Raw genomic sequence first — 13,579 nt, 5'->3', positions numbered from 1 at the left:
ATCTGTGAATAAAATAGTATTGACAGCCAAATGGTGCCTCAAAATCTCAAACTTGCCCATCTGTACTGAAGTCGTACACCACATACAGTTAGACTATTCCATCTTTTTAAATGCATCAATGATATTTTTAATGTTGAATACTAAACATTGTTTATTTTATTTAGTGTTGCATAGGGTAAGGTTTGTAGTGTATTTAGGAAGGCAGATTGTTTATTGTTAGAATGGAGAGATTTGTATGTTTAAATAGTTTGAATAATGGGCCAAATGGCCTCATGCGCTGTAACAATTCTGTGATTCTGTGAAATCCTTGTTCTGGATATATCTCACAATTGTTATGATGCAGAAGGGGCCCATTTGGCCCATCGTGTCTGCACCAGCTCTCTGAATGAGCATCATGACTTAGTGCCATTCTCCTGCCTTTTCCCCATACCCTTGCATATTGTTTCTATTCAAATAACCACCTAATGCCTCGATTGAACTTATCTCCACCACACTTCCAGGCAGATTATTTATTCTTCTGTGCTCCTCTGCCACTAATATTCCACCCTCTTCATGAAGATAATTGATTTTCTTTTGCAGAAATACAAGCCCTGTTATTTACTCGGCCGAGGCGAGCTAGGTCAATGTGGCGGGCGGGGGGGTGGCATGGCACAGAGAAGGGAGGATTTAAAGATGGGAAACTCTGATGTCCTGCTGAAATCAACAACAAGACATCTTTTAAATTTTTTCAGCATGTTTCCCATCTGATAGCCAGCCTGATTGACAGGCCGTCAGACAGGAAAGCCTGCAACACAAGGCTGAAACCAAGGGAAGTAGTGGAGTGGAGGGTGGGAGGGGGGAGGGATTTGAGGGAACAGGGATACAGAGATCAGGTGCAGAGCATGGACGTTGGTGGAAAGGTCGTAGACTATGTCGGGGTGGGAGCAGCTAAATGCAGGGTTTGTAAATAGGTTTGCTTGTTGGGCCTGGAAGAAAACACTCCTGTTCTTCCTGGTCCATATGCAATGCTATAAATGCACTTACTTTTTGGCATTTTTTTTCATTTATTCTCCAGATGTGAGTTCCGCATGCCCTCAAGAAGCTGGTGGTGGTAAGCAGCCTTCTTCAACCTCTGCTGTCTTTGTGGTGAATGTACATGCACAGAGCTGTAAAGAGGGAGGTCCAAGATTTTGACCCAATGACGATGAAGGAATGACGATATATTTCCAAGTCAGGATGATGTGTGATATGGAGGGAAACTTGCAGGTGGTGGTCCTAAGCTGCTCTTGCTCTTCTAGGTGCCACAGGTTGCGGGTTGGATCATCCACAGTATTCCCAGCAACATACATGATCTCCACTGGATCTCTGTACCCCTCCACCCACTTTCTACCAACCCTGGCCCTGCCATGGTTCTATGGGTGGCTGGGGAGGCATCCGGTGGGTTGCTCGCCTGTGTCCCGATTGAGGCCCTTAAGTGGTTGGTTAATGCCCAATTAAGGGCCTCATCCCAGCACCGCTCCTATGTAACGGATGGCGGAAGAAGTCTGCAACCAAAGTGTAGTCCGGCAGTTTTAACCTGCGGGCTGCTAAACAGTGAAAGGGTCGGCGGGGGTGCCTCCTTTTCGGGTCCACCTCCCCCCACCCCCTGCCGTCCAACATGCCCCACACCCCCTACCCTCCTTGGCTACCTGAAACATCAGCCTTTGATTGGCTGACAACTCTGAGACGGGCCATCATCGTGGAGATGGATGAAAATCATTGAAGTAACATGTTAACTCTGTTTCTCTCCTCAGATATTGCCTGACCTGCTGAGTATTTCTAGCATTTCCTGTTTTTATTTCAAATTTCCAGCTTCTGCAGTATTTTGCTTTTGTTTCATTTTATGTCCTCGGCCCAAACATCTTCAGCTGCTTCATCAATGACCTTCCTTCCATCATAAGGTCAGAAGTGGGGATGTTCGCTGATGATTGCACAATGTTCAGCACCATTTGTCACTCCTCAGGTACTGAAGCAGTCCATGTCCAAATGCAGCAAGACCTGGACAATATCCAGGCTTGGGCTGACAAGTGGCAAGTAACATTCGTGCCACACAAGTGCCATGCAATGGCCATCTCCAACAAGAGAGAAACTAACCATCGCCCTTTGATGATCACCGAATCCCCCACTATCATCATCCTGGGGGTTACCATTGATCAGAAACTGAACTGGACTAGCCATATAAATACTGTGGTGCAAGAGCAGGTCAAAGGCTAGGAAACCTGCGATGACTAACTCACCTCCTGACTCCCCACCAAAGCCTGTCCACCACCTACAAGGCACGTCCGAAGTGTGATGGAATACTTCCTACTTGCCTGGATGAGTGCAGCTCCCACAACACCCAAGAAGCTTGACACCGTCCAGGATAAAGCAGCCTGCTTGATTGGCACCATATCCTCAAACATTCACTCCCTCCACCACTGACACACAGTAGCAGCAGTGTGTACTATCTACAAGGTGCACTGCAGGAATTCATCAAGGTTCTTCAGACAGCACCTTCCAAACCCTTGCCCACTACCAACTAGAACGATAAGGGCAGCAGATGGATGGGAACAGCACCACTTGGAAGTTCCTCTCCAGGTCACTCACCATCTTGACTTGGACATACATTCCCGTCCCAAAGCCCTTTACAGTCAGTGTAGTACTTTTGAAGTGCAGATGATGGAATTTGAATTCAATAAAAAATGTGGAGTTTAAGTCTAATGATGACCACGAAACCATTGCTGATTGTTGTAAAAAAAAACCCCAAATGGTTCACTAATGGTCTTTCGGGAAGGAAATCTGCTGTCATTATGTGGCCTGGCCTACGTGTGACTGTAGACCCACAGCAAGGTGGTTGACTCTTAAATGCCCTCTGAACAAGGACAATTAGGGATGGGCAATAAATGCCGGTCTAGCCAGTGCCGCCCACATCCCATGAACAAATGAAAAAAAAAGCAGCATGATAATGACAGGATAATCTCTTTTTGTGATGTTGATTGAGGGATAAATATTGGCCATGATTCCGGGGATAATTTAGAAATACCTGGAAAAACTCAGCAGGTCTGGCAGCATCGGTGGAGAAGAACACAGTTAACGTTTTGAGTCCGCATGACTCTTCAACAGAACTAAGGAAAAATAGGAAAGGGGTGAAATATAAGCTGGTTTAAGGCGGGGAGGGGGTGTTGGGACACTTTCTTGTCCCAACACCCCCCTCCTTAAACCAGCTTATATTTCACCCCTTTCCTATTTTTACTTAGTTCTGTTGAAGGGTCATGAGGACTCGAAACGTCAACTGTGTTCTTCTCCACCGATGCTGCCAGACCTGCTGAGTTTTTCCAGGTATTTCTGTTTTTGTTTTTGTTTTGGATTTCCAGCATCCGCAGTTCTTTGCTTTTATCTCCGGGGATAATTTCCCTGCTGTTCTGTGAAATCGTGCCTTGAGATCTTTTAGGCCTACCTGAGAGGGTGGATGGGGTTCCAATTTAATAGTTTATCTGAAAGGTGCACCTTTGACAATGCAGCACTCCATTAGTACTTCACTGGTGTGTCAGCCTTGATTTTGTGCTCAGGTCTTGGAGTGGGACGTAAACCCACTTCATTGGAATTATTTATGCCACTGCATTAAGAACATAATTGCATCATTTCTGCCCGAATACTTTAAATTATGTCAATATTTTTCTGTTCCCAATGTCAAATGAATGATTACTTCTTGCCTGAAATACAGTATAATTAAAGATACTTTGAAATAAAACGGGACTGAATTGATCAGAATTGCCCTTTTTAAGATTAAGCCAGCTGCTACTGAGACTCCATACATGCAGTCTGCTAAAGTACTTTCAAACTTGTGTCTGACCCACAAAACATGCTTCTACACTGTAGAGATACCCACAATATGTTTAGTGTGTTTTCTATCCTGTGTGTAATGGTGCACAACCTCAGGCATGAGGCTGTAGTCCACAGACCGTAGGGTGCAAATTCATGACCTTAATGTGGGATACTCCTGGCTAATGTGTAAGAGGTGATGGGTATAACTTACAATCACTTTCTAACAACCAACTGAGTAGCTGTTTTGGCAAAGATGTAAATGTGTCACCTGTCTGACTGCTCGGTTAATGTGCTGCAGAAAAAGAGGCGGAAAACATGTTGCAAAATAAGGAAGGTGCCATTTGATAAATTTGCGACAAAATGTCTTGTAGGGGATATAAACAACACAGGAAAAGATTTTCTGCTGAGTGTACGTTGTATTGTACAGACAGGATATTTTTAGATAACTCATCCACAATTTTGAGTTAATTCCAGCGTTGATCAAATTTACAGTGCAACATTTTGACAGCAATTGATCTGTTTATTGAAATTGTAATCAAAGTGAAGAAAAATTTGTAAAGGCACATGAAAGGAATAGTTAGATTTATTATTTACCTGAAAGGACCCTTTTATATTAGGTTGGAATGTTTTTGATAGTGATTCACATTATTATGTATTGGTACAATGGCATACAGTCACAGAGTAAAATACGTGCTTGTTTTAGCTTGTCTTTCTCATATTTGTTGTCTGAGCTCTGAGCTCATTTGGATTGCAAGGTCTCAGGCATTGATTGCAGTTGCAGAGCCTGAGTGGCTGTGAGCATGCCAGTCTAAGTAATGACGTTAGATCTTTCTAGCAAGCAGCAGTGTGTTTGCGCAGTCCACTGCATTGCTATAGCTGCTGCTTAACAAATAGCTGCTCTGCTGTAAAATGGATATGTAAAATCTTAATGTAAAATTTATATTACTGGAGGTCATCAAGCCAACAAAAGATATTTTTTTGTGTGAAAAATTATTGATGAAAGAGGAGGAAACCTAGAACAAAAGGTAGGGGTAGGGTGGAGACCAAGCTCACATCTCCACAATGCATTATTTTTTTTACTCTGTTTGCTGTTTCCTTTCTAAGGATAACCTGGTTGGGCTGTCAAGACATTTTAAATTGCTGTAATGTTATCATGATCAGTGAAATAAAATTAATGATGATATTGAAATGGCACAGAACATTATTCTGTATTGATACCATGGTTAGTAATGTAGAAGGTTTTTGTATGGGAGCTACTATGCTGTATTTTTAGATGTCGATGCTGTTCACCATAATACTGTCATGGCTGCTGTTTGCATTACTGGCATAAGATACCGTGGAGATTTTAGTGCACCATAAGTCGTCCTGGATATAGTGTGACTATATAGTCGGTGACTAATTCAGATGTGCTGTTGAAAGCTCAGTTTTAATGCCTGACAGCTGACATTATATCATTCTTTATTTCTGACACTGCTGCAGATAATGAAAAAAAAAATAGGTTGTGTATAAATATTGTGCTTTGTTACTGCTGATCTACAAAGAGAAAAATGGAATGATTTGCCTTTACCCTCTGGCCTGATGTTAATTAGCAGACAGTGATTTAAGGCAGTATGCTCCTTTAATGACAAGGGGTGTATTTGTGTTGAAGCTGCCACGCTGTATCTCTGGGTGGAGTGTATTTTAAAATGGCAATTCAAGCAAGCATTTGTGATGTTGCAATAGATTGAGCAAGTATCAATTGTTTTATAAACTCAAAGCCCATGAGATTATTGAGTTAATATGACTGGCATCAAATTTCTGCCATCTATTTTTATAATATAGTTTCTATTGACATTAAAAAAAACTGTGGCTTTACTGCAGAGCGCAAGTATCAATGTAATGGAGATTCAAAGTTAAAGGTAATATACAGTCACAGACTGTATTTGTCATTGCATAACTGGTTATAAGATTGTAAGATGCTTGATTAGCAGTGGTTGTTGGAAATTCACTATAGATAATTGCAGATTGCCTTCATTCTTAACAGTTTTATATGGTATCAAATTAAATCTTAATATTAATTTTGAGTGTTGAAAGTAGTTACGGGTAATTGTAGGGTATAGTTAATTAAGTGTTAAATGTTTTGCCTTATACAGTAGTGGCATGAAACAACCTATATTCAAGAATGCTGGCTTTGTTTTGAAATTCTCAATTTGCTTTTTAATGTATGCTTAGTAAAATATCATTGTATCAAATATCTAGGCACAAAATGTTGTGTATGATAATACACCTTGTTTACAGTCCCATTTTGAGATTTTATATTCATGGTACTGTTTTATTATTTGGTTCTTTTTGTTCTGAAACAAAAATATACCTGCACTTTTGCTAATTGGTTGCATGTAGGCTGATTACAAGGCTCATGGGAGGAGACTGGCAAGCACCAAACAGGAGAGGGAGACACGGGGAATGCACAACAAAGCATTTTTGCCCTATCTGGCAGCTGCAAGCAGACATAGATGAGAGGGAGCAGCTGAAACCCATCTGTGGAGGGTGGGGGTGGAAACATGAATTTTGACTGATCTCCCTGCTGAAGTAAGGAGTCGTGTAATGGTTGTTATTTCAATTAAATTCATATTCAAACTAAAATGGGAGGGAAATGTGAATGAATTAATTTTCACCATGAATTGTTTTTGAAATGTGTGCGATGGGTATGCAAATACGTTCACAAGCTATTAATATAGACCGGAATATGCATTTAGCAAATCTAAATTAGTGGCTTTTAAATATGACTTACTATTACTTAGTTTTTGCAACGTTTGACTCATTCACATTTAGTCAGTGTTGTATTTGGTGACTTAATAATAAAGTAGTTATTGTATTTGCAGCAAGTGAAATGTTATTGCCTGCAGATATATATAATGCTTTGGTGTAGTGATTTGATAGATGCGTGCTACGCATCAAAATTTTAATTGGAGAGATAGTCGATGCCCTGTGGTGTTGCTCAGGTGCAAAATACATTCTCTATCCCTCTATCTGTGTCTTCATTTCTTTCACAGTCTACTTCCCAGGTCCCTCGATCTTTCTCTTTCTCTCTCCCTTTGGATGTTGCACATTTTTTGCCATCATAGTGCTTACATCTCTGTATTAAAAACTGAAAACACTGGAAATACTCAGCAGGTCTGGCAGCATCTGTGGAGAGCAAAACAGAGTTAATGTTTCAGGTCAATGACCACTGGCACCAGCTGTATCTCAGCTTTTCCTCTTTTTCATCATTGATATGCTGTCTCTGTTTTTCAACCTCCCTTGTATGTTTCTTGCACATTTTCTTTGCTGATGCAGTGAACTGCTTACGTTTGTTAAAAGGAAGGATATGTTGCAAGATGGAAGCCAAATTATCCACACGGACTGGGTGGGGGCAGGGTGCTCTGAATAACATTACATGGATGTGTGTGAGAAAAAGGGAGCTTGGAGCTCAAGGTAAGAGTGGGAAAACTTGTGGTTGGCATTTAGGAGCTAGTGGTTACTGAGACTGAGTGGTCTGACTCCTGGGAGGCCGCATTTGCGCGGAGATCAGAAAAGTCAAAAACAAGAAGTTCAGGTTGGGCAGATTTCCAAAGGACTTGCCTGAGTTAAATATTTTGATCACTCCAGTAATTCAGGTTTCTCTGTGTTGTAAGGTGTATTTTTTGGCTTTAGTTACAATAATTTAATTCAGGAAATATGATGACCATCATAAGAAATTGAAAGATAGTTTGTGGATTTTGTTTGATTTGTTGTAATTGTAGGTTCCTGATTTTTTTTTTCAAAATTTTCGATTGGTTAGTTTTATTTTAATTATGGTTTATTATTAGCTTTTTCTACCTGTCCGGTGCTTTGAATTGATAGGTTTCCTACTTGTCTATATTTGGGCGCACCAGTAAAGTTAATTTAAGAGATGGTTAATTGGACCATTTAGGTGCAATAGAGAAGATGGCAAGATCATTATAAATGTTGATTAGATAGATTAATCCCCATTGAATATAATTTAAATTAATAGATGTTATAAAGGTGTGACTAACAGGCATAGCTTTGGGTTGGCGAAATGGGCATTTAGGAAGCAACAGAAACCATCTTCTCATTTTGGCAAAGCTGCCCTCTGCTGAAGAATGGAATATCCTTCCAAACAGCATTGTACCAGGGCTCCCAGGTGGGAAATGACAATCATATGAAGAGGAGAATTCCCTCCACTCCAGCATATGTCTCAACATACCAACATTGCAATTTATTTCTTTGACCAATTATCAATCTGGCTTAGAAAGATGGAATGAAAAGAATCTCTCTTTGTCAGCTATGGGTGCTTTGTACACATGGTCTTTGGCATTCGCAATAAGGTTTATTGTGTTCCTGCATAACAGTGCACTAACCTGGAAATTGGGGTGCAAGAGGGTGAAGGGATCCACTAAGGAGTCCTCCACAGAGATTGCGATGAGGAGAAGTGCATGAGAGACCTGTATTAGGGGAATGGAGAGTTGTGGGGTGTTGTAGGACTGAAGGCGGTTATAACATTGGGAGAGGTAAGGCCATGAAGGCAAAAATAAAGGTATGCATTGGGAGGAGGGTTCCTATTTCAGGAATTTTATTTTCTCTGTCAGGATTAATAATAAAGTGCCTTGGAACTGAGATACCGAAAGTGCCATTATTGTAAATTAAATAATAAACTTCAGATTAAGGTGTTTACAGTTATTGTAGAAAACGGATTTTAATTCACCATTGCCTAGGTTTTAATATATAATGTTGTATCCAGTTTGTTCAACTGCACAGTATTTTAATTTTGACAGTGCAGCAGCACAGCATCAGTGGGGGTTCAATTTGACAAGACAAAACTCAATTCATCATTACAGTAGTACAACCTTGGCTACATTCAAGTTAATATAGCATCTCTCCATTCAGCTGTCAGTTTAAAGAATTACATTAGAGAACCAATTCAGAACAGAGCAATTCTGTACACCAGGGAGCAAGTGGGCAACTGGTGCAGAGGAAGCACTGCAGTAGGAGAGCAGGTCATGTACCAATTTCTTTGTGGCCTGCAGTTCTGTGCTTTCCTGTTTTGGTGAGCTGACATGCTTGTGCCCATTTCTTGCACACACCCTTTTGAAGCTCCAGATTTAATGCAAAGTATTTAACTTTACAGTGAGCACAATTCATGAGGAGATATATGTATCAGATTTGCTATTTATTTCACCTTTTGAATCATTTTGTGCAAGGAAGGATCTGTATACACTGCACCTTTTAAATAGCCTTGGGCAGCTGTGTCCAAACGCAGCAAGACCTGGACAATATCCAGGCTTGGGCTGACAAGTGACAAGTAATATTCGTACCACACAAGTGCCAGGCAATGACCATCTCCAACAAGAGAGAATCTAACCGTCGCCTTTGACATTCAATGGCATTACCATCGCTGAATCTACAGCTATCAACATCCTCAGGGTTACCATTAACCAGAAACTGAACTGGACTAGCTATATAAATGCTGTGGCTACAAGAGTAGGTCAAGGAATAGGAATGCTGCGGTGAGTAACTCACCACCTAACTCCCCAAAGCTTGTCCACCATCTACAAGGCACAAGTCAGGAGTGTGATGGAATACTTTCCACTTGCCTGGATGAGTGCAGCTCCCACAACTCTTATGAAGCTTGATATCATCCAGGACAAAGCAGCCCGCTTGATTGGCACCCCATCCACAAACATTCACTCCCTTCACCACCAACACACTGTAGCAGCACTGTGTACCATCTACAAGATGCACTGCAGGAACTCACCAAGCCTCCTTAGATAGCACCTTTCAAACCCACTACCATCTAGAAGGACAAGGGCAACAGACACATGCAAACATCACCTGGTAGTTCCCCTCCAAGCCACTTACCATCCTGACTTGGAAGTATATCACCGTTCCTTCACTGTCACTGGATCAACATCCTGGAACTCCCTTCCTAACATCACTGTGTGTGTACCTACACCACATGGACTGCAGCCATTCAAGAAGGCAGCTCACCATCAATTTCTGAAAGGCAGTTACTGATGGGCAATAAATGCTGGCTTAGCCAGTGACACCCGCATCCCATGAACGAATTTTAAAAAAAGGTCTATTTTTGCAATGTTTGGGGTATCTTTATAGATATTTTTTTCTTGGACATTTTGTCTATGTTTCTGAAATCTATAATTAAATTCTATACAATTTTTCTCCATCTCAAAATAAATTTTTTAAGCACATCAAGTACAATATTTCATGGTGGACATGATGCACAATGAAATAAGAAATGCTAGGATATTAGCAAATTCACAAAATCCAGATCTGTGAATGTAAGATCTAGCTGCCAGTGACCCCTGCATAAGCTGAATGTGAGGAAGCTTCATCTGTTCCATGCACCCCAGAGATGGCGGTGCATCATGAACGCTTCCCATAATACCTGTAAACAGACCCTAGAGAGGATGACTTAAGTTCAGGAATCTGCAAGATAAGATGATCCTTTGCTGGCACATTGTAGGTAGATGGCATGTGCCATAAAATGTAGCCTTTCCTCAGATTGCTGCAAAAAAAAAGTAGAGTGTAGTCATCTGTAGCAAGGGGACTTTGTCTTACAACATAGAGATGGCATCACCAAGATTACCTCCGGCCTTGATTGTCGTGCCTGTGGCTTATTTTATACACGACCTGAAAATACAGTGTCACCTGTTACTTTACTGCTATCAGGTACTGTAGTGGTCAAAAGTTGGCTGATGATTCATTGGTCACAATTTTAAAAACTTAGACTTTTATCTTTCATGGAATACCATTGACATGCATGCCTAACATCAACAATACAGGTGCATTCCCAAAGTGCGGAGGAGTTACTGATGACTGCTATGTCTAACCTGAAGTACTTGAAGATGTGAACGTGGTCAGGAATTATATGTTGTTGTTTATATGGGGTGGATTTGATGGGGACACAGATTACTTGCACACCCCACCCTGCCCCCACCCCGAGCCAAAAGTCAGTCAGCACCTCGTTGATGTGAAATCCAGCTGCCTTGCTGCGATAATACACTGGGGGTGGCCTTAATTGGATTAGAGTGGGACTTCCACCCCACAGGGCCAAGTCCTGCCCTAGAAAGCTGCTGGCCAATCTGATTGGTTGGTAGCTTTGTAGTCCGAACAGTGTTAGAAGAGAATAATGCCCACTGCTGGGATGACAGCAATCAGCATAAATGGAATGTTGTCCTTCATCACAGGGGGATTTGAGTGCAGGAGTAAAGGTGGCTTGCTGCAAAGGAGAGCCTTGGTGAGACCGCACCTGCCATATTGTGTACAGTTTTGGTCATCTTGTCTAAGGAAGGATGTACCTGCAATTGAGGGAGTGCAATGGAGGTTCACCAGACTAATCCCTGGGATGGCAGATTGTCTAGAGTTTAGAAGAATGAGATGTGATCTCATTGAACCTTACAAAATTCTTCCAGATGTGACAGGATAGATGAACGAAAGATGTTTCCCCTGGCTGGTGAGTCTAGAACCAGGGGACACAGTCTCAGAATAAGGGGCGAGCCATTTAAGACTGAGATGAGGAGGAATTTCTTCACTCAGAAGGTGGTGAATCTTTGGAATTCTCTACCCCAGAGGGCTGTGGAATCTTAATCATTGAGCATGTTCAAGACAGAAATCGATAGATTTCTGGGTACTAATGACATCAAGGGATATGGGGATTATGGGGGAAAATGGCATAGAAGTAGATGATCAGCCATGTCTGTTTGAATGGTGGAGTAGGCTCAATGGGCCAAAAGGCCTACTCCTGGTCCTATTTCCTATGTTCCCATCCTCTTCCTGCTTGCCAACAGCATTTGCAGTGGAAGCTGCTGGGCTGTCTGCCTTGCCCTTCCTTCCCACAGACTGAAACATTGCAACGGAGAAACAGTGAGGTCCTTAAATGGCAGTTATTTAGCCACTTAAAGCTTCAATAGGCCTGAAGCCTCAATACCCTCCAATGGGCGGTAAGGTGGCAGGCTGGCAACCTGCTTCATTTTACCTGCCCCCCTTCAAATATGCTAGAGGGGGCCATATCATTCACTCCTATGACTCACTGAAGTATGAATATGCATGAGTTGCAATGAAAATTGCATGAACACATGAACAGGTGGAGGCATTTGGCCCTTCAAGACCATTTTGACATCCACTTAAGTCATGCACTACAATTCCATTTTAAGACTTTTAAGACATGAGGTTTTGGCCTGAGTGAAGAGAAAAGAACATGAAACAAAAACAGAATTACCTGGAAAAACTCAGCAGGTCCGGCAGCATCGGCGGAGAAGAAAAGAGTTGACGTTTCGAGCCCTCATGACCCTTCAGCAGAACTGAGTAAAGTTAGGAGAGGGGTGAAATATAAGCTGGTTTAAGGTGGGGGGAGAGAAGTTGGGTGGGTGAGGGGTGGGGGTTGGGGGGGGGGGGGGCGAGAAGGGTGGTAGTAGGGACAAGCAAGTGATAGGAGCAGATAATCAAAAGATGTCACAGACAAAGGAACAAAGACGTGTTAAAGGTGGTGATATTATCTAAGAGAATGTGCTAATTAAGAATGGATGGCAGGACACTCAAGGTACAGCTCTAGCGGGGGTGGGGTGGAAAGACTGACAGGGCATTAAAGGTATAGATTTAAAAATAATGGAAATAGGTGGGAAATGAAAAATCTATATAAATTATTGGAAAAAACAAAATGGAGCGGGAAGAAACGGAAAAGGGGTGGGAATGGGGGAGGGAGTTCAAGATCTAAAGTTGTTGAATTCAATATTCAGTCCGGAAGGCTGTAAAGTGCCTAGTCGGAAGATGAGGTGCTGTTCCTCCAGTTTTTTGCGTTGGGCTCCACTGGAACAATGCAGCAAGCCAAGGACAGACATGTGGGCAAGAGAGCAGGGTGGAGTGTTAAAATGGCAAGCGACAGGAAGGTTTGGGTCTTTCTTGCAGACAGACCGCAGGTGTTCTGCAAAGCGGTCGCCCAGTTTACGTTTGGTCTCTCCAATGTAGAGGAGACTGCATTGGGAGCAACGAATGCAGTAGACTAAGTTAGGGGAAATGCAAGTGAAATGCTGCTTCACTTGAAAGGAGTGTTTGGGTCCTTGGACGGTGAGGAGAGAGGAAGCGAAGGGGCAGGTGTTGCATCTTCTGCGTGGGCATGGGGAGGTGCCATAGGTGGGGGTTGAGGAGTAGGGGGTGATGGAGGAGTGGACCAGGGTGTCTCGAAGGGAACGATCCCTACGGAATGCCACCGGGGGGGGCTGAAGGGAAGATGTGTTTGGTGGTGGCATCATGCTGGAGTTGGCGGAAATGGCGGAGCATGATCCTTTGAATGCGGAGGCTGGTGGGGTGATAAGTGAGGACAAAGGGGGACCCTATCATGTTTCTGGGAAGGAGGAGAAGGCTTGAGGGTGGATGCGCGGGAGATGGGCCGGACACGGTTGAGGGCCCTGTCAACGACCGTGGGTGGAAAACCTCATTTAAGGAAGAAGGAGGACATGTCAGAGGATCTGTTTTTGAAGGTAGCATCATCAGAACAGATGCAACGGAGGCGAAGGAACTGAGAGAATGGGATAGAGTCCTTACAGGAAGCGGGGTGTGAGGAGCTGTAGTCGAGGTAGCTGTGGGAGTCGGTAGGCTTGTGATGGATATTGGTGGACAGTCTATCACCAGAAATTGAGACAGAGAGGTCAAGGAAGGGAAGGGAAGTGTCAGAGATGGACCATGTGAAAATGATGGAGGGGTGGAGATTGGAAGCAAAATCATT

The 13,579-nt window shown here is 42.7% G+C and overlaps 1 protein-coding gene across 9 annotated transcripts in view; it reads left to right on the top strand.

Annotated features, from left to right (window-relative positions):
- rusc2 (RUN and SH3 domain containing 2) overlaps positions 1–13,579 on the top strand; it is a 122,537-nt gene that overhangs the window by 47,936 nt on the left and 61,022 nt on the right. For 3 of the 9 annotated variants that reach the window (XM_078550199.1, XM_078550190.1, XM_078550172.1), the window contains one exon: positions 1,055–1,090. The exons of 5 other annotated variants lie outside the window; for them this stretch is intronic. The gene's annotated coding sequence lies outside the window, so the exon portion shown is untranslated. Of the gene's footprint in view, positions 1–1,054; positions 1,091–4,660; positions 4,848–13,579 lie in introns of those variants that run through there. One more of the 9 variants, XM_078550209.1, reaches the window with a different exon arrangement.

The sequence above is a fragment of the Cetorhinus maximus genome, chromosome 1 (assembly GCF_964194155.1).
Source record: "Cetorhinus maximus chromosome 1, sCetMax3.hap1.1, whole genome shotgun sequence".
Lineage (NCBI taxonomy): Eukaryota > Metazoa > Chordata > Chondrichthyes > Lamniformes > Cetorhinidae > Cetorhinus > Cetorhinus maximus.
The sequence above is the reverse complement of the archived record's forward strand: the minus strand, read 5'-3'. Positions and strand labels throughout refer to the sequence as shown.